The 20,223-nt window shown below is 40.0% G+C and overlaps 1 protein-coding gene across 1 annotated transcript in view; it reads left to right on the top strand.

Moving 5' to 3' along the window:
- LOC133538349 (E3 ubiquitin-protein ligase SH3RF3-like) overlaps positions 1-20,223 on the top strand; it is a 269,084-nt gene that overhangs the window by 201,171 nt on the left and 47,690 nt on the right. The window lies entirely within an intron of this gene.

The following is a 20,223-nucleotide window of genomic DNA, read 5'->3' as shown; positions in this document are numbered from 1 at the left end:
TGCTAAGTCAGGAGAGCGCAACCTGACCATAAAAAGAGATGTTCGCTTTACTGGACAAAAAGTTGCTATATTACAAGTGAGTGTCATTAAGCATGTCTGCAGTACCCGGAGGAGCCTAGGTCAAAAAATGAAGGACTCCTAACTGGAGAAGCCAAACCATCAGTTTTTATATATTCCTCCTTTCGGTCCGTGGGTGTGTGTGCTAAGTCAGGAGAGCGCAACCAGACCATAAAAGGAGATGTTCGCTTTGCTGGACAAAAAGTTGCTATATTACAAGCGAGTGTCATTAAGCATGTCTGCAGTACCCAGAGGAGCCTAGTTCAAAAAATGAAGGACTCCTAACTGGAGAAGCCAAACCATCAGTTTTTATATATGTATACCTCCTTTCTCTCTGTGGGTGTGTGTGCTAAGTCAGGAGAGCGCAACCTGACCATAAAAGGAGATGTTCGCTTTGCTGGACAAAAAGTTGCTATATTACAAGCGAGTGTCATTAAGCATGTCTGCAGTACCCAGAGGAGGCTAGGTGAAAAAATTAAAGACTCCTAACTGGAGAAGCCAAACCATCAGTTTTTATATATTCCTCCTTCCGCCCGATTGTAGCTGAGATAGGCGCCGGCGCCCCCCGCGACCCCGAAAGGGAATAAGCGGTAGAAAATGGATGGATGGACGGTCTCTGGGTGTGTGTGCTAAGTCAGGAGAGCGCAACCTGACCATAAAAGGAGATGTCCGCTCTGCTGGACAAAAAGTTGCTATATTACAAGTGAGTGTCATTAAGCATGTCTGCAGTACCCGGAGGAGCCTAGGTAAAAAAATTAAGGACTCCTAACTGGAGAAGCCAAACCATCAGTTTTTATATATTCCTCCTTTCGGTCTCTGGGTGTGTGTGCTAAGTCAGGAGAGCGCAACCTGACCATAAAAGGAGATGTTCGCTTTGCTGGACAAAAAGTTGCTATATTACAAGCGAGTGTCATTAAGCATGTCTGCAGTACCCGGAGGAGCCTAGGTCAAAAAATGAAGGACTCCTAACTGGAGAAGCCAAACCATCCGTTTTTATACATTCCTCCTTTCGGTCTCTGGGTGTGTGTGCTAAGTCAGGAGAGCGCAACCTGACCATAAAAGGAGATGTTCGTGTGTAAGTGTCCGGAAAAAATAGCTTTATGTCATAACTCAAATGTTGGCGTTGAGCTGGACGGGTCGTCTTTTCTCAAGCACATGGTTATCGCTTTTGCATTCTGAAGTCCGCGCCACAACTTATTATAAGAAAATGGAAGAGTTTGGGAACAACAGCAACTCAGCCACCGTGTGGTAGGCCACGTGAACTGAAAGAGAGGGGTCCGCGGATGCTGAAGCGCATAGTGGAAAGACTTTCTCTACAGTCAGTTGCTACAGACGGGACGGCGTGGCACAGTTAGGAGGGTGACCGTGCCAGCTACCTGAGGGTTCCTGGTTCGATCCCCACCTTCTACCAACTTAGTCACGCCCGTTGTGTCCTTGAGCAAGACACGTCACCCCTTGCTCCTGATGGGTTGTGGTTTGCCGCTTATGCAGAGCGACAAGGCCCAGGTGGGCCATCTATCCACCTGTCGCTGACTTCCTGACGTCCTGGCACACTCCGCCTCACTGCAAGCCCTTAGGAGTTTCAACCGAGGTTCCTTAAGGATCTGGATGCTGTAGGGCTGTCTTGGTTGACAAAACTCTGCAACATGGTGTGGACATCCAGGGGCGGTACCTCGGGGTTAAAGTTAAAGTTCTAGTCACACACACACTGGGTGTGGTTAAATTTGACTTCCGCATTTGACCCATCCCCATGTTCACCCCCTGGTAGGTGAGGGGAGCAGTGAGCAGCAGCCTGTGCTGTGCTCGGGAATCATTTGGTGATTTAACCCCTAGTTCCAACTCCTTGATGGTGAGTGCCAAGCAGGGAGGCAGTGGGTCCCATTTTTTGTAGTCTTTGGTATGACTCAGCCGGGGTTTGAACAATCGACCACCCAGTCTCAGGGCGGACACTCTAACCACAAGGCCACTGAGCTGGTAGACCCGGGGTGGTGGTTCCTCTCTTTAAGAAGGGGAACCAAAAGGAGCGTTGCAACTATCGTGGGATCACACTCCTCAGCCTTCCTGGTTAGGTCTATTCAGGTATACTGGAGATGACGCTATGCGAGATAGTCGAACCTCGGATTCAGGAGGAACAGTGTGGTTTTCGTCCTGGTCGTGGAACTGTGGACTATACTCCCGGCAGGGTCCTTGAGGGTGCATGGGGGTTTGCCCAACCAGTCTACATGTGCTTTGTGGACTTGGAGAAGGCATTTGACTGTTCCCTTGGGACGTCCTGTGGGGAGTGCTCAGAGTATGGAGTATCGGACTCTCTGATTGTGACGGTTCGGTTCCTGTATGATCAGTGTCAGAGCCTGGTCCGCTTTTCTGGCAGTAAGTCGGACACATTGCCAGTGAGGGTTGGCCTCAGCCAAGGCTGCCCTTTGTCACCGACTCTGTTCATAACTTTTATGGACAGAATTTCTTGGCCCAGTCAGGGCGTTGAGGGGATCCGGTTTGGTGGGTGCAGGATTAGGTCTCTGCTTTTTGCAGACGATGTGATCCTGATGGCTTCTTCTGACCAGGATCTTCAGCTCTCACTGGATCGCTTCGCAACCGAGTGTGAAGCGACTAGGATGAGAATCGGCACCTCCAAGTCGGAGTCCATGTTTCTCGCCCGGAAAAGGGTGGAGTGCCATCTCCGGGTTGGGGAACAGATCTTGCCCCACGTGGAGGTATTCAAGTACCTCTGAGTCTTTTTCACGAGTGAAGGAAGAGTGGATCGTGAGATCAACAGGCAGGTCGGTGCGGCGTCTTCAGTAATGCGGATGCTGTATCGATCCGTTGTGGTGAAGAAGTAGCTGAGCCGGAAGGCAAAGCTCTCAATTTACCGGTCGATCTACATTCCCATCTTCACCTATGGTCTTGAGCTTTGGGTTATAACCGAAAGGACAAGATCACGCGGCTGGAATGGGTTTCCTCCGCCGGGTGGTGGGGCTCTCCCTTAGAGATAGGGTGAGAAGCTCTGTCATCTGGGAGGAACTCAAAGTAAAGCCGCTGCTCCGCCACATGGAGAGGATCCAGATGAGGTGGTTTGGGCATCTGGTCAGGATGCCACCCGAGCACCTCCCTATAGAGGTGTTTAGGGCACGTCCGACTCACGAGGAAGACCCAGGACACGTTGGGAAGACTATGTCCCCCGGCTTGCCTGGGAACGTCTCCGTAACCCCCGGGAGGAGCTGGACAAAGTGGCTCGGGAGAGGGAAGTCTGGGCTTCCCTGCTTAGGCTGCTGCCCCCGCAATCCTTCCTCGGCTAAGCGGAAGAAGATAGATGGATGTATGGATTTTGATATTAGGCTAATATCGCTAATATAGACACTTACATCATGTGTTGTCTTCATTATAACACTTATATAAGACTTTTAAAGTCATTTCGATAGTAGGCCCGGACTGATCAAATACACTATAAAGCAAAACATTGCAGCCCCTGGCAAATCTTCACGTCCTGTCCTAAGCAGGCCGGACTTAATTTCATTTCAGACCAGATGCAGCTTCTAGTAGTGAGACAGTGAAGCGCCGGTACACTTTTCAAACTAATTATTACTATTATTAAAGTGGGCTTCTTTTCTTACATTATTTTGGGTTACTGCCCCCTTGCTGGCATCCTGTAATAACCCAGGTGTGCTAGCCTTTTTGTGCCACTTTAGAGGCACGTTATTTGTTTTTCAACACTTAGAGTTGAATTCTTAATTGCGCCACACCCGGGACGTTGAAATGTGGACATACTGTATAACTGGTGCCTGGGTTATTTGCTTTTGGTCCATTCCAAAGGAAAAATTTAAAGCAATTTATCCCAAAGGAAATCATGTTAACACATTTAAAAATGTTAACATATTTTCCACTTTAATGATAGTGCTGCATGCATCTGCATGACAAATTTTATTGAAGACTCTTGATGACTCTTCTTTATCAAAGTGTGTTGCATTCAAGTGTGCGTGGTCGACTCACACAAGTGATGCAAGCGCACGCATGTGCAAGACGACCCAGGACAGCAGATAAGCGCCATGTGGGCTTGATTGTTGGGTGGGACTTACCACTGCAGTGTGGTGTGTTCAGGGACAGTCCGGAAAAAGGGACTCTAAAGCTGATCGAAATATTATTGTATGCTACAAAGTTGGCATAATGTAAACATAAATCACTGGTTCCAGCCTCGACAAAAGTGCATATTTTGATTAAAAAACGCACACTTTGAAGACATTAAAATGTGTATTTATATTTGTGAGTGCGTACATATATATATATATATCTATATATATAGATATATATATATATATATATCTATATATATATATATATATATATATATATATATATATACATATATATATATATATATATATATAGATATATATAGATATATATATATATATATACATATATATATATAGATATATATATATATATATATATAGATGAGGGGGCGACTTATCCAGGGAGTACCCCGCCTTCCGCCCGTTGTAGCTGAGATAGGCGCCAGCGCCCCCCGCGACCCCAAAAGGGAATAAGCGGTAGGAAATGGATGGATGGATATATATATATATATATTTATGTGTGTATCCATCCATCCATTTTGTATCATTTGTCCTGTTCGGGTATATACAGATACACATACATATATGTATTTATACATATGTATATATATATATATATATATATATATATATATATATATATATATATATATACACACGTATATACATATATACACACACACATATATATATATATACAATTTATGTATATACGTACACACAAATATATATATATATATATATATATACATAAACACACATACATATATATAAGTATATATATACATATATACACACGTATGAACATATATATTTATATACATACACACATATTTATGTATGTATATATATGTATGTATGTATATATATATATATATATATATATATACAGAATATATATATATATATATATATATACCGTACATACACACGTACTGTATATACATATATATATACCGTATATACACACATATATATACACACATATATATTTATATATACACACAAAAACACACATATATATACATATATGTACATATACACATACATATATACACATATCCACATAAATATATATACACATATATATATACGTATACATATATATACACACACATATATATATATATATATATACAATATAGGTATGAACCTGTTTTGTTTTTTTGTCCCCATACCGTCAGAGGTCAACCCAAATGTGACTGTGTAAACAGAGCGATGTCCCCATTGAAGCAGCATTGCCAGAACACACACACACACACACTTTTATCACCTTCACTGCAGTGATGAGCTGGCACTTTAGCGGTGCAAAGCGAGTGTGTCTGCACAAAGTCGGTAAAAAGGACCTGATTAGTTTAGATTTTTAGAGGACTGCTGTGTATTGCATCACTGACCTTGTGTGTGTGTGTGTGTGTGTGTGTGTGTGTGTGTGTGTGTGTGTGTGTGTGTGTGTGTGTATGTGTGTGTGTCCCGTGAGAATTTCGGTTTCAATCCATCATGCTTATTAGCATATGATTTGGCCTGATTAGCATATTGATGAACACGGAAATGGCGTATAGGTTGTTCTGGTACACACTCGCACGTCCTTTATTCCAGTGTTGTTCAACTTTTTCTGAGCCAAGGCACATTTTTTCTTTATTTAAAAAAATACGAGGTCACACCACCAGCAGAAAAAGGTTAACAAATGAAACTCCACAAGGTCGTTGTGCATTAAGTTGAGTTTGTTGTTGTATCCTTTCTGTAGTGCTTCAGTTTCTGTCATGCGCTGTTATTTTGGTGGCTTTTCCTTTGTTGTTGGTATTTTTTGTGTAGCAGTTTCATGTTTCCCTCGAACGGTACCAAGAATATTTAAGTTGTGCGGGCATTGTTGATTGTCATGTACTTTGTGGACGCCGTCTCTGCTCCGCACGCTGTAAGTTTTTGCTGTCGTCCAGCATTCTGTTTTTGTTTACTTTGTAGCCAGTTCAGTTTTACTTTAGTTTTGCATTTTCTTTTGCTTTTCCTTGCGGGACCATTTTTTGGTTTAAGCGTTACATACCTTTTTAACCTGCACGCTGTCTTCCGCTGTTCTCTGCGTATTGGGATCACGACAAACCTGTCAGGACTTTGGCTTGGATTTGTATTGCTTCTTGGATGCAGAGAATATTTTGGGACGAGCCAGGCGTGAATTCAGGTACATATTTAAATCTATTTATACACTATAATACAAAAAGGGAAAACAAATGGCGCGCTCGAGGGCGGAAAACTTGACTACTCAAAACAAAAACAGCACAATGGCATGACTGTATACAAAAACCGAACTAAACAACTGTGATATAACAAAACCAAAAAAAACGTACTTGACACGAGATTTAGGGAAGTAGCATGGCTTGGCATCAAGGGGTTGAGGAATACGGAGGTAAGTAGGTAGGTAGTAAGGTACAAAGTTCCCAGGCCGATGAACAGAAAACAAATGGTTTAAATAGTGGCTATGGTGATGATAAACAGGTTTGGGGCTGAGGGCAGGGGCGTGACTTGGAGACCAGGTGGAAACTAATGCGTGACTGTGGAAACAAACAAAACCAGGAAGAGCAAAACGGGAAACAAGAGTCCAAAAACAAATCATAAACATGATCAAAGATAAACGTAATTTACAGGCATGACAAAACCATCCTCGAGGTTTTTTACAAAGCAATCAACTACCTGCTGCCACCTACTGGTATGGAGTATTACACGGTTACACAGCCAAGCTCTGTACAGCAGTACGCAACGGACAACAGCACATTAATATACAAACCCCATTTCCATATGAGTTGGGAAATTGTGTTAAATGTAAATATAAACTTATTACAATGATTTGCAAATCATTTTCAACCCATATTCAGTTGAATATGCTACAAAGACAACATATTTGATGTTCAAACAGATAAACATTTTGCATCTTTCCATCTTAGATGATCTCAGGCCCAGAGAAGCCGGCTGAGTTTCTGGATGTTGTTGATAAATGGCGTTCGCTTTGCATAGTAGAGCTTTAACTTGCACTTACAGATGTAGCGACAAACTGTATTTAGTGACAGTGGTTTTCTGAAGTGTTCCTGAGCCCATGTGGTGATATCCTTTAGATATTGATGTCAGTTTTTGATACAGTGCCTCCTGAGGGATCGAAGATCATGGTCATTCAATGTTGGTTTCCGGCCGTGCCGCTTACGTGGATTGATTTCTCCAGATGTTCTGAACTTTTTGATGATATTATGGACCGTAGATGTTGAAATCCCTAAATTTCTTGCAATTGCACTTTGAGAAACGTTGTTCTTAAACTGTTTGACTATTTGCTCACGCAGTTGTGGACAAAGGGGTGTACCTCGCCCCATCCGTTTTTTGTGAAAGACTGAGCCTTTTTTGGGAAGCTGCTTTTATACCCAATCATGGCACCCACCTGTTCCCAATTAGCCTGCACACCTGTGGGATGTTCCAAATAAGTGTTTGATGAGCAGTCGTCAACTTTATCAGTATTTATTGGCACCTTTCCCAACTTCTTTGTCAAGTTTTGCTGGCATCAAATTCTAAAGTTAATGATTATTTGCAAAAAAAAAAAAAAGTTTATCAGTTTGAACATCAAATATGTTGTCTTTGTAGCATATTCTACTGAATATGGGTTGAAAAGTGAAGTGAAGTGAATTGTATTTATATAGCGCTTTTCTCTAGTGACTCAAAGCGCTTTACATAGTGAAACCCAATATCTAAATTACATTTAAAGCAGTGTGGGTGGCACTGGGAGCAGGTGGGTAAAGTGTCTTGCCCAAGGACACAACGGCAGTGACTAGGATGGCGGAAGCGGGAATCGAACCTGCAACCCTCCAGTTGGTGGCACGGCCACTCTACCAACCGAGCTAAACCGCCAAGGATTTGCAAATCATTGTATTCCGTTTATATTTACATCTAACACAATTTCCCAACTCATATGGAAACAGGGTTTGTACATAGGGGTCTTTCTCCCCCAGAACGTGACTCTTCAGTCACGTCCGTATCCTCTCTCCCTTCCTGCTCCGGGCCGCTTACTCTTAAAAACAACAGATGATTAGATTAACACGTACAACCTGTGAAATCTAATCACCTGCCAGCTGTGTCTCGCCGTCAGCACATGCCACGCCCCCGACTGATGGTGTTCTGTCCTCAGCACCGTGGACAGAGGCGGTGACCTTTGCTCCGGCAGGCCACATCTTCCTCCACAATGAAATATGTCTAAAAAAAATGCCTGAAATAATGTATCTATGTGGGTTTTAATAGAATCAGGTGTTTCCTGTAAGGTTTGCGAATACGAAATTGTGTTTTTACAGTATAACTGCCACTCTCAATATGACAGTTATTTCGGCACACCAGACAATATCTATTCTTTCCGTCGCTCCTGGAAGAAGTCCTCCTTTTCCCTCCAGGGAGTGTTTGTTGGGGTGTGAGGTGAGGCTGGAGGCAGTGGTAATTGGGGTTTGTCAGAGGGCACCAGCGGATGTTTATCTCTTCATGTTGGGGTTGATGTATAGCTGCTCCTCGGTGTGTGCTTGCTGGGAATGAATGCGAGTCAATCGGGCGTCCTCTCAAGTGATGCGGGTGCTTAACGAGAGCTCTTCCACTAATCATGCCTGCATTCATTAAATGGGGACCTTTTTAATGCACCTGCTCGGATATTATCTTGTCTTCTTATTGGGGAACTGCCCTTTTTTGGGGTGGAGGGTATTTAGCCTATTATTCAAAATATTTTATGTAAGATAAGAAGACATATGTTTTTGTCGCAAAGTCACCAGGCTTTCAACCTTTTTTGAGCCAAGGCACATTTTTTTGTCATTAAAAAAGTCCAGAGGCACAGCATGTTAGGTTGTTTCTGTAACTAAAGTACAGCCCGAAGCCTCTCTCCTCATTGAGCTGAATTGAACTCTGTCTCTGCATGATTCCTTGCTTCTTGTCTGTAAAATAGATGTCATCAGCCTTTGGCGTCACCTCAGACCAGTGGTTTTTTTTAACCTTTTTTGAGCCAAAGCACATTTTTTTCATTAACAAAGTCCAGAGGCACACTCTGTTAGAATAATCATGTGTTAGTTATCACACAACGCTTATGCTTAAAGGCCGTTTTTATTGTTATTAGCTATTGTGCTCAAGTTGTACTTTTCTATCTGTGCAAGGACAAAACTTTGTTATCAGTCACGGAATATGAGAGGTTGCCTCGCGGTAGATATTTTGTTTGTCTTAGCCCACTAACAACCAAGGACTTTAAAGGACCTCAACAAAGATTAGAAGACTGCATGCGGATGAAGCAGAGACAAGGCGAAATCACAAGGCCCCCAGCATATTCCGTCATGTATTGTGCGTACTGTAAGCTGCTTTACATGGAATGTGGGGCCACTCCTCATAGAGGCGGCCTCAGTGATGTAACCCAAATAAATAGAGTAGCACATGGGCTGGACTTTAGAGCGTAGGTTGTTTCTGTAACTAGAGTACAGCCCGAAACCTCTCTCCTCATTGAGCTAAATTGAACTTTGTCTCTGCATGATACATTGCTTCTTGTCTGTTCAATAGAGGTCATCAGCCTTGGCGTCACTACAGACCAGTGTTTTTCAACCTTTTTTGAGCCAAGGCACATTTTTTTCATTAAAAAAGCCCAGAGGCACACCATGTTAGAATAATGATGTGTAAGTTATCACACAACTCTTATGCTTAAAGGTCGTTGTTATTGTTATTAGCTATTGTGCTCAAGTTGTACTTTTCTATCCGTGCAAGGACAAAACTTTGTTATCAGTCACGGCATATGAGGGGATGCCTCGTCTCAGCCCACTAACAGCCAAGGACTTTTAAGGAGCTCAACGAAGATAAGACAACAGCACGCAGACCAAGCAGAGACAAGGCGAAATCACAAGGCCCCCACCACATTCCGTCACGTATTGTGCGTACTGGAAGCTGCTTTGCATTAAATGTGTGGCCACTTCTTGTAAAGGCAGCTTCAGGGATGTAACCCAAATAAATAGAGTAGCAAGTGGGCTGGACTTTAGAGCATAGGTTGTTTCTGTAACTAGAGTACAGCCCGAAACCTCTCTCCTCATTGAGCTAAATTGAACTGTGTTCCTGCATGATTCCTTGCTTCTTGTCTGTTTAATAGCTGTCATCAGCCTTGGCGTCACTACAGACCAGTGTTTTTCAAGCTTTTTCGAGCAAAGGCACATTTTTTTTCATTAAAAACATCCAGAGGCACACCATGTTAGAATAATCATGTGTAAGTTATCACACAACTCTTATGCTTAAAGGCCGTTGCTATAGTTATTAGCTATTATGCTCAAATTGTACTTTTCTATCTGTGCAAGGACAAAACTTTGTTATCAGTCATGAGGATATGACTCGTCTTAGCCCACTAACAGCCAAGGACTTTTAAGGACCTCAACGAAGATAAGACGACAGCACGCAGACGAAGCAGAGACAATGCGAAATCACAAGGCCCCCAGCACTATCCGTCATGTATTGTGCATATTGGAAGCTGTTTTACATGGAATGTGGGGCCACTCCTTATAAAGGCGGCCTCAGTGATGTAACCCAAAATAAATACAGTAGCACGTGGGCTGGACTTTAGAGCGTAGGTTGTTTCTGTAACTAGAGTACAGCCCTAAACCTCTCTCCTCATTGAGCTAAATTGAACTCTGTCTCTGCATGATTCCTTACTTCTTGTCTGTTTAATAGATATCATCAGCCTTTGGTGTCACTACAGACCAGTGTTTTTCAATCTTTTCAAATTTTTTTCATTAACAAAGTCCAGAGGTACACCATGTTAGAATAAACATGTGTAAGTTATCACACAACTCTTATGCTTAAATGCCGTTGCTATAGTTATCAGCAATTGTGCTCAAGTTCTACTTTTCTATCTGTGCAAGGACAAAACTTGTCGCAGTTGTTAGATATGAAATTAAAGCATAACCAAGCATGCATCAATATAGCCCTTGTCTCAAAGTAGGTGTACTGTTAACACCTGTCACATCACACCCTAACTTATTTGGAGTTTTTTGGTGTTTTCCTGTGTGTAGTGTTTTAGTTCTTGTCTTGCGCTCCTATTCTGGTGGCGTTTCCTGTTTTGTTGGTAGCAGTTCAATTTCTTCAACAAGCGCTATTCCCCCGCACCTGCTTTGTTTTAGCAATCAAGACGTTTTAAGTTGTGCGGACGCTAGCCTTCTTTGTGTGGACATCGTTGATCGTCACGTTCGGATGTACACGCTGTAAGTCTTTGCTGTCGTCCAGCATTCCTTAGCCAGTTCAGTTTTAGTATCATTCTTCCTAGCCTTCTCTAAGCTTCAATGCCTTTTCTTAGAGGCACTCACCTTTTGTCTACTTATGATTTAAAAATTAGATATGTCCGGTTCAAACGCCGATGACATCTATTAAACAAGACAAGAAGCAAGGAATTAAACAGAGACAGAATTAAGTCTGGCACAATTGAGGAGAGAAGCGTAGACACTCTATCCTTGTACAGTGTCGTCCCACGCCCCGGGCGAAAGATTGTACGCCTCCTCTTTCATTTGGACTTTCCCTGATTACATGGCAATAGCTGTTTCTAAGGGAGGGGGTCGTAAACAGCCATCGCCTTTGGTTACAGGACAGTTCAAAGAAAATGTCGTAAAAATAGTTCAAAGTAAAATTCCCTGGAGGGGAGTCAGGTCCTGCTTCCTCTTCGCTTTGTAGATCTCTGGTTGATTACAAAACATCAAAGAAACAGAACACCTTCATGTTGCTTCCCACCCCACACAGTGGAGTTTTACAAGCCTTCTTCTTGGTATGTTCAAAGACATCTTTTGTCTTCTCTCCAGGTGAGCTGAACTCAATGTAACGCAAAGTTATGTAATAACTTAGATACAAGTATTCTGAAAAGATACGTTTTTACCTGCGCACTGCCTCCCGCTGTCGGTTGCATATTGGGAACACGAGAAACGGAGCAATTACCTACCTGCTGCCACCTACTGGTATGGAAGATCATAACATGGTAAGCCTGCCGAGCTCTAGACAGTACAGACACTCAACAATGGCACATTGTTTGCGGATTTTAATTACTAGATCCGCTTGAGATGGTTTCCTGTGGACGGGACTCTCGCTCCTGTCTTGGATCCGCTTGAACTGAACTCTCGCGGCTGTGTTGGAGCCACTATGGATTGAACTTTCACAGTATCTTGTTAGACCCGCTCGACATCCATTGCTTTCGGTCCCCTAGAGAGGGGGGGTTGCCCACATCTGAGGTCCTCTCCAAGGTTTCTCATAGTCAGCATTGTCACTGGCGTCCCACTGGATGTGAATTCTCTCTGCCCACTGGGTGTGAGTTTTCCTTGCCCTTTTGTGGGTTCTTCCGAGGATGTTGTAGTCGTAATGATTTGTGCAGTCCTTTGAGACATTTTGTGATTTGGGGCGATATAAATAGACATCGATTGATTGATTGAGTTTGCATAAAAGATTTTTCGACAGACTTTAATGATCCACAAGGGAATATTTTTCCACACAGTAGCTCAGTTCCAAAGGATGGAAAGGATCGTGCACACAGGTATAGCTCGGTTGGTAGAGCGGCTGTGTCAGCAACTTGAGGGTTGCAGGTTCGATCCCCGCTTCCGCCATCCTAGTCACTGCCATTGTGTCCTTGGGCAAGACACTTTACCCACCTGCTCACAGTGCCACCCACACTGGTTTAGATGTAAAAATTAGATATTGGGTTTCACTATCTAAAGCGTTTTGAGTCACTTGAGAAAAAGCGCTATATAAATATACTTCACTTCACTTCAAAAGGGCACAAAAAGAAGTAGAAAGTAGACTTAAAATGTACCAGCTTTTAACCTATTTAGGTGAAATTAAATGATTTTAGTGGTTGAAAAACATTGCTATAGAGAGCGATTTTAAACTCGACAAACAAGTCAATGGCGTTTTTAAAATCGTGCTTTTATCATCTTCGTCTTTTAACAAAGGTAAAACCGTTTTAGTCTTATCTTTTAACCGTTTTGACCAACTCGTGCATGATTTTATTTCAAGTGACCTGGACTACTGCAATGCACTTTATGCTGGCATTGGCCAAAAAGCTCTGTCCCGGTTGCAGTTAGTCCAGAACCTTTAACAGGGGCCAAATCATTTTAGGATTGATTTTAAAATATTGCTATTTGCTTTTCTTTATATCTCTGATCTCATTTACACTCTTCGCGCGTTCTGAGGACCGAAAGCCAGCTCCAGCTGGTGGTGCCCAAGACCAGACTTAAAAACCAGAGAAGACGGGGGACCTTCTCTGTGGTCGGCCCTAAGCTCTGGAACATTCTGCCCCATCCATGTTCCAAGTGGAGTGTTTTAAGTCTCGTCTTAAGACCCACTGGTATTCTCTGGTTTTTAACACTGCGGTGGTTGTGTGGTCCTCTGTGTTTTTTAAAATGTTGATTTGTATTTAATGTTTTAATTGGCTTTACCCTTTAAAATCGCTTTTAATCATTTTTATTTTTATATTGATTTTATATTTTATTTTATTTTGTCATTAGTGGAGCTAAGGATAATATTTGAATATTGTTTTTAATATTGTTGTACAGTCTTTGTTGTCTCTCATCAAGTCTGCCATGATTAGTAGTCTTGTTGTTGTTGAAGGGAAAGTAAAAGTTGTGATGCGTCTGTGAAATGAATACGCCGCCGTATGTTTAAAATGATCAAAATATGTAAACATTACATGTTATTGTGAATGTTACTAGATACTACATATATACTTACAGCATGATCAGAATATGTCAATATCACATGTTATTATAAATGTTACGACGTTACATATATACTTCCAGCATCATCAAAATATGTAAATTCATCCATCCATCCATTTCTACCGCTTATTCCCTTCATTACATGTTATTATGAATGGTACTAGATACTACATGTATACTTACAGCATAATCAAAATATATAAATGTTACATGTTGTTAGAAATGCTACATTACATATATACATACTTACAGCGTGATTAAAATATGTAATTATTACACGTTTTTATAAATGTTACTAGATACTACATGTATACTTACAGCATGATCAAAATATGTAAATATTACATGTTATTATGAATGTTACTAGATACTACATAATACTTACAGCATGATAAAAATATGTAAACATTACATGTTATTGTGAATGTTACAAGATACTCCATATATACTTACAGCATGATCAAAATATGTAAACATTACATGTTATTGTGAATGTTACAAGATACTACATATATACTTACAGCATGATCAAAATATGTAAACATTACATGTTATTGTGAATGTTACTAGATACTACATATATACTTACAGCATGATCAAAATATGTAAACATTACATGTTATTGTGAATGTTACAAGATACTACATATATACTTACAGCATGATCAAAATATGTAAACATTACATGTTATTATGAATGTTACTAGATACTACATATATACTTACAGCATGATCAAAATATGTAAACATGACATGTTATTGTGAATGTTACTAGATACTACATATATACTTACAGCAGGATCAAAATATGTATTTATTAAATGTTTTTACGAATGTTACTAGATACTACATATATATTTACATCATGATCAAAATATGTAATTATTACATGTTTTATGAATGTTACTAGATACTACATATATACTTACAGCATGATCAAAATAAATAAATATTACCCGGGCGCGGCACCGGTGCTACCCACTGCTCCCTTCACCTCCCAGAGGGAGATCAAGGGGATGGGTCAAATGCAGAGGACTAATTTTACCACACCTAGTGTGTGTGTGACAATCATTGGTACTTTAACTTAACTTTAATATTGTCAGGTTCGTTCCTGACGGTTTGGTTATGTTTTATTTTTTTCCTCTGCATTTGTCTTTGTTTCCTCTGTGTGTGTGTGTAGTATTTCCTGTCAGCGCTCTTATTTTGTCTGTTTCCTGTGTTTCTCCCTGAGCACTTTTTCCCCTCAGCTGTGGCTGATTGGCCACACCTGGCGTCAATCAGCCCGAACCTATTTTAACGTGCCTTCCTATCCAGTCTGGGCTGGATTATTGTCGTTGCTACCTGTAATGTCACGTCTTGTCATCTCGTGTCGATGCAGCGTTGCGGTAAGCTATATTTGGTAACGGTTTGTAGCTTACTGTCTTTTGTTCCCTGCTTCCAAGTTTGTTTGTTCATAGCCAAGTTTGTTATCCGCCTCATGCGCGCTTTTTGTTAGTACCCTTTTGTTTCCTGCTAGCTCCCACGCTAGGCTCGTTATCCTCCAGCTACCATGCTAGCTCTTTTAGTTTGTTATTCGCCCTGTGCGTGCTTTTTGTTAGTACCCTTTTTGTTTGTTCTTTTTTTAGTATTTTAATTAATCATGTTTCCCTATTCAATGCCTGCCTCCTTCTCTGCATCTTAGGGTTCGTCACAAACTAACGCTGACAAATATGTTATTATGAATATTGCAACATTACATTTGTACTTACAGCATGATCAAAATATGTAAGTACTACATTTTATTATGAATGTTACTGGATACTACATATATACTTACAGCATGATCAAAATATATAAATATTACATGTTATTATGAATGTTACAGGATACTACATATATACTTACTGCATGATCCAAATATATAAATATTACATGTTATTATGAATGTTACTAGATACTACATATATACTTACTGCATGATCAAAATATGTAAATATTGCATGTTTTTATGAATGTTACTATATACTACATAATTACTCGCAGTATGATCAAAATATGTAAATATTACATGTTTTTATGAATGTTACTAGATACTACATATATACTTACATCATGATCAAAATATGTAATTATTTCATGTTTTTTCGAATGTTACTAGATACTACATACATACTTACAGCATGATCAAAATATGTAAATATTACATGTTTTTATGAATGTTACTATATACTACATATTTACTTGCAGTATGATCAAAATATGTAAATATTACATGTTATTATGAATGTTACTAGATACTACATACATACTTACAGCATGATCAAAATATGTAAATATTACATGTTTTTATGAATGTTACTAGATACTACATATATACTTACAGCATGATCAAAATGTGTAAATATTACATGTTATTATGAATGTTACTAGATACTACATATATACTTACATCATTGTCAATATATGTAATTATTAAATGATTTTATGAATGTTGCTATATACTACATATTTACTCGCAGCATGATCAAATTATATAAATATTACATGTTATTATGAATGTTACTAGATAATACATACATACTTACAGTATGATCAAAATATGTACATATTACATGTTTTTATGAATGTTACTAGATACTACATACATACTTACAGCGTGATCAAAATATGTAAATATTACATGTTATTATGAATGTTGCTATATACTACATATTTACTTGCAGCATGATCAAAATATGTATATATTACATGTTTTTATGAATGTTACGACATTACATATGTACTTACATCATGATCAAAATGTGTAAATAGTACATGTTATTATGAATGTTACTAGAAACTACATATATACTTACGTCATGGTCAATATATGTAATTATTAAATGATTTAATGAATGTTGCTATATACTCCATATTTACTCGCAGCATGATCAAAATATGTAAATATTACATGTTATTATGAATGTTACTAGATACTACATATATATTTACGTTGTGTATATAAAACCTTGTTGTATGTTTTGGGAGTATTTTTAGATGGCTTTATGGGCAGAATAGAGCGACTCGCTTTAACTCCATTGTCAGCTGACTTTTGCTAGCTTTTATTTACAATTTAAAATTGCATAAAAAAAATGTGTTCTTGTCTTACATAAGGATTGTGAATGGTAGACACAATTCCAAAATAGTGCAGGAGAAAATCCTAATGTGATACAATTAAGTGACTTCAGGTTAATAATGTTTGATTGAAACATCGCTTGTTAAATAGCAGAAATGAGTCCATGACGGGGGATTTTAAGTCAAATATACATTTTGGATGAACTGTGAAGCATCATGTCCATGAAGTTATCAACATTTGACTGATTATTAGTAGTCTGTATTGCACGGTATGCCAGATTGAGCAATATAAGTCAGTGATAAAGCCTGTCTTGCATCAACACCCACTGGAAGTCTTCAAAGGGGTAAACAATGGAAAAAGAAGAGCAGAACACTCCGTTGAGATGAATGAATGAATGAAGGAGTGCTCCATGAGCCTTGTGACGGAAGCAGTGTGTGCCTAAAGGAGCAAGAAGCCACATTGTTGGCCGAGTGTTTCTCATTTGGTATTCAAGTTGCGTGGCAGCCGCTGTCAGATACTCTGGCTTCACATTCTGCTGCACGATGACAAACAAGCGTCCAATCGGCTCGCGGCGACGCGTTTGACAACGAACCGATTGTGCGCCGGAGCTCTGGTGACCGCCGCGGATGAAGAAGTCGGAGATCCATTCTCTCCCAATGCTGGCAGACAGTCTGTTACGTCTGCTTCCTGCTAAAATATGTCTGCTTTCTTCATGCAGGACAACACAAGTCTTGTGCTGACACACAACTGTGTGTGTGTGTGTGTGTGTGTGTGTGTGTGTGTGTGTGTGTGTGTGTGTGTGTGTGTGTGTGTGTGTGTCCGTGTGTGTGTGTGTGTGTGTGTGTGTGCAGTGGGGCAAAAAAGTATTTAGTCAGCCACCGATTGTGCAAGTTGTCCCACTTAAAATGATGACAGAGGTCTGTAATTTTCATCATAGGTACTAGAGATGCGTGGATAGGCAATTATATCATCCGCAACCGGATCACCAAAGTCGTCATCGACCCGAAACTGCATTTTATCAGAACCGTAACCGCCCGCCACCCGCCCGTTGAAATACATCAGAGGTCGGCCACCTTTACCACTCAAAAAGCTATTTGAACCCGTTTCACAGAGTAAAGAAGACGATGGGGAGGCCGCTAACCTTTTCGCAAATATCCGATGGGGTTCATCCTGGTGACAAGAATAAGGCTTGAAGCCATTGTCTTTGACACCTTCAACAACCTGTACAAAACCGATTGATAGTCCAGCAACATGTTGTATGCAGCTTCCTCTAACACACGTACAAGATTGAAAGGCATCCTGGGTGATACAGAGTACACTGATGGTTGTGATATAAAGAATTTTAACACTCTTACTAATCTGCGCCACGCTGTGAAGCCACACCAAACAAGAATGACAAACACATTTCGGGAGAACATCCGCACAGTAACACAACATCAACGCAACACAACTAATACCCATAATCCTTTGCATCCGTGACACCCCTGAATATATTTTTACACCCCCCGCCCACCTTACCGACGCACGGGGGGTGGTGTCGGCGGGGTTTGCTGCTAGCGGGGTGTATAAAATAGTCAGGCAGTATCATGGATGCAAAGGATTCTGGGTATTTGTTGTGTTGCGTTAGTGTTGTGTTACTGGGAGGATGTTCTCCCGAAATGTGTTTGTCATTCTTGTTTGGTGTGGCTTCACAGTGTGGCACATATTTTTAAGAGTGTTAAAATTGTTTATATCACAACCATTAGTGTACTCTGTGTCACCCAGTATGCCTTGCAGTCGTGTGCCAGATCATACATGCTGTAGAAGGTGACAAAGCTTCAAAAACACGCCCTAATACTTAATAACTGGGTGTCTGCCGGCAGTCATTCCAGAGAATGTTTTTGCGTGTCGTTTTGTCTTCTTCGCTTTGTGACATGGGTCAAAATGGCTCTTTGAATGGTAGAGGATACCGAACCCTGAACCATGTGTATCAAATTTTTCCGAATGGTTCAACCGCCACCCGCCCGAATCTAATTAAAATGTACTTTTTCGTCATGTCACCCGCCAGACCCGCGGACAAGACCGCAAACCGCGCATCTCTAATAGGTACACTTCAACTGTGAGAGACAGAATGTGAAAAAAAAAATCCAGGAATTCACATTGTAGGAATTTTAAATAATTTATTTGTAAATTATGGTGGAAAATAAGTATTTGGTCAACCATTCAAAGCTCTCACTGATGGAAGGAGGTTTTGGCTCAAAATCTCACGATACATGGCCCCATTCATTCTTTCCTTAACACGGATCAATCGTCCTGTCCCCTTAGCAGAAAAACAGCCCCAAAGCATGATGTTTCCACCCCCATGCTTCACAGTAGGTATGGTGTTCTTGGGATGCAACTCAGTATTGTTCTGAGTTTATACCAAAAAAGTTCTATTTTGGTTTCACCTGACCACATGACATTCTCCCAGTTTAAAGCGTAAATGAACTTATTAAAATGAAAGAGTTAAATTAACTTTTTTAAATTAAAGAGTTCAATGAACTTATTTCAATTAAAGAGTTGAATGTATTTACTAATATTAAGGAGTTAAATGAACTTATTTAAATTAATGAGTTAAATCAATTTATTAAAATTAAGGAGTTAAATGAGATTATTACAAATTAAAGTGTTAAATTAACTTTATACATTTTAAGTGTTAAATGAACATGTTTTAATTGAATACATTTTTTAATTAAAGAGTTAAGTTAAATTATTTAAATTAAGAGTTGGATTAGCCTATTTAAATTAAATAATTAAATGAGCTTCTTTAAATGAAAGAGTTTAATGCACTTATTTAAATAAAATATTTAAATGAAAGAGTTAAATGAGCTTATTTAGTTTAAAGCATTAAATGAACTTATTAAAATGAAAGAGTTAAATGAACGTATTTAAATTAAAGAGTTAAATGAGCTTATTAAAATTAAGGAGTTAAATGAGATTATTAAAAATTAAAGTGTTAAATTAACTGTATAAATTTAAAGTGTATCATCCATGTATCCATTTTGGTATAAACTCAACTAGTCGTGTTTGGAGGAAGAAGAATACTGAGTTGCATCCCAAGAACACCATACCTACTGTGAAGCATGGGGGTGGAAACATCATGCTTTGGGGCTGTTTTTCTGCTAAGGGGACAGGACGATTGATCCGTGTTAAGGAAAGAATGAATGGGGCCATGTATCGTGAGATTTTGAACCAAAACCTCCTTCCATCAGCGAGAGCTTTGAATGGTTGACCAAATACTTATCTTCCACCATCATTTACGAATAAATTCC

Source organism: Nerophis ophidion, linkage group LG19 (assembly GCF_033978795.1).
Source record: "Nerophis ophidion isolate RoL-2023_Sa linkage group LG19, RoL_Noph_v1.0, whole genome shotgun sequence".
In the NCBI taxonomy this organism is placed as follows: domain Eukaryota; kingdom Metazoa; phylum Chordata; class Actinopteri; order Syngnathiformes; family Syngnathidae; genus Nerophis; species Nerophis ophidion.
This window is presented reverse-complemented; position numbering and strand designations above follow the sequence as displayed.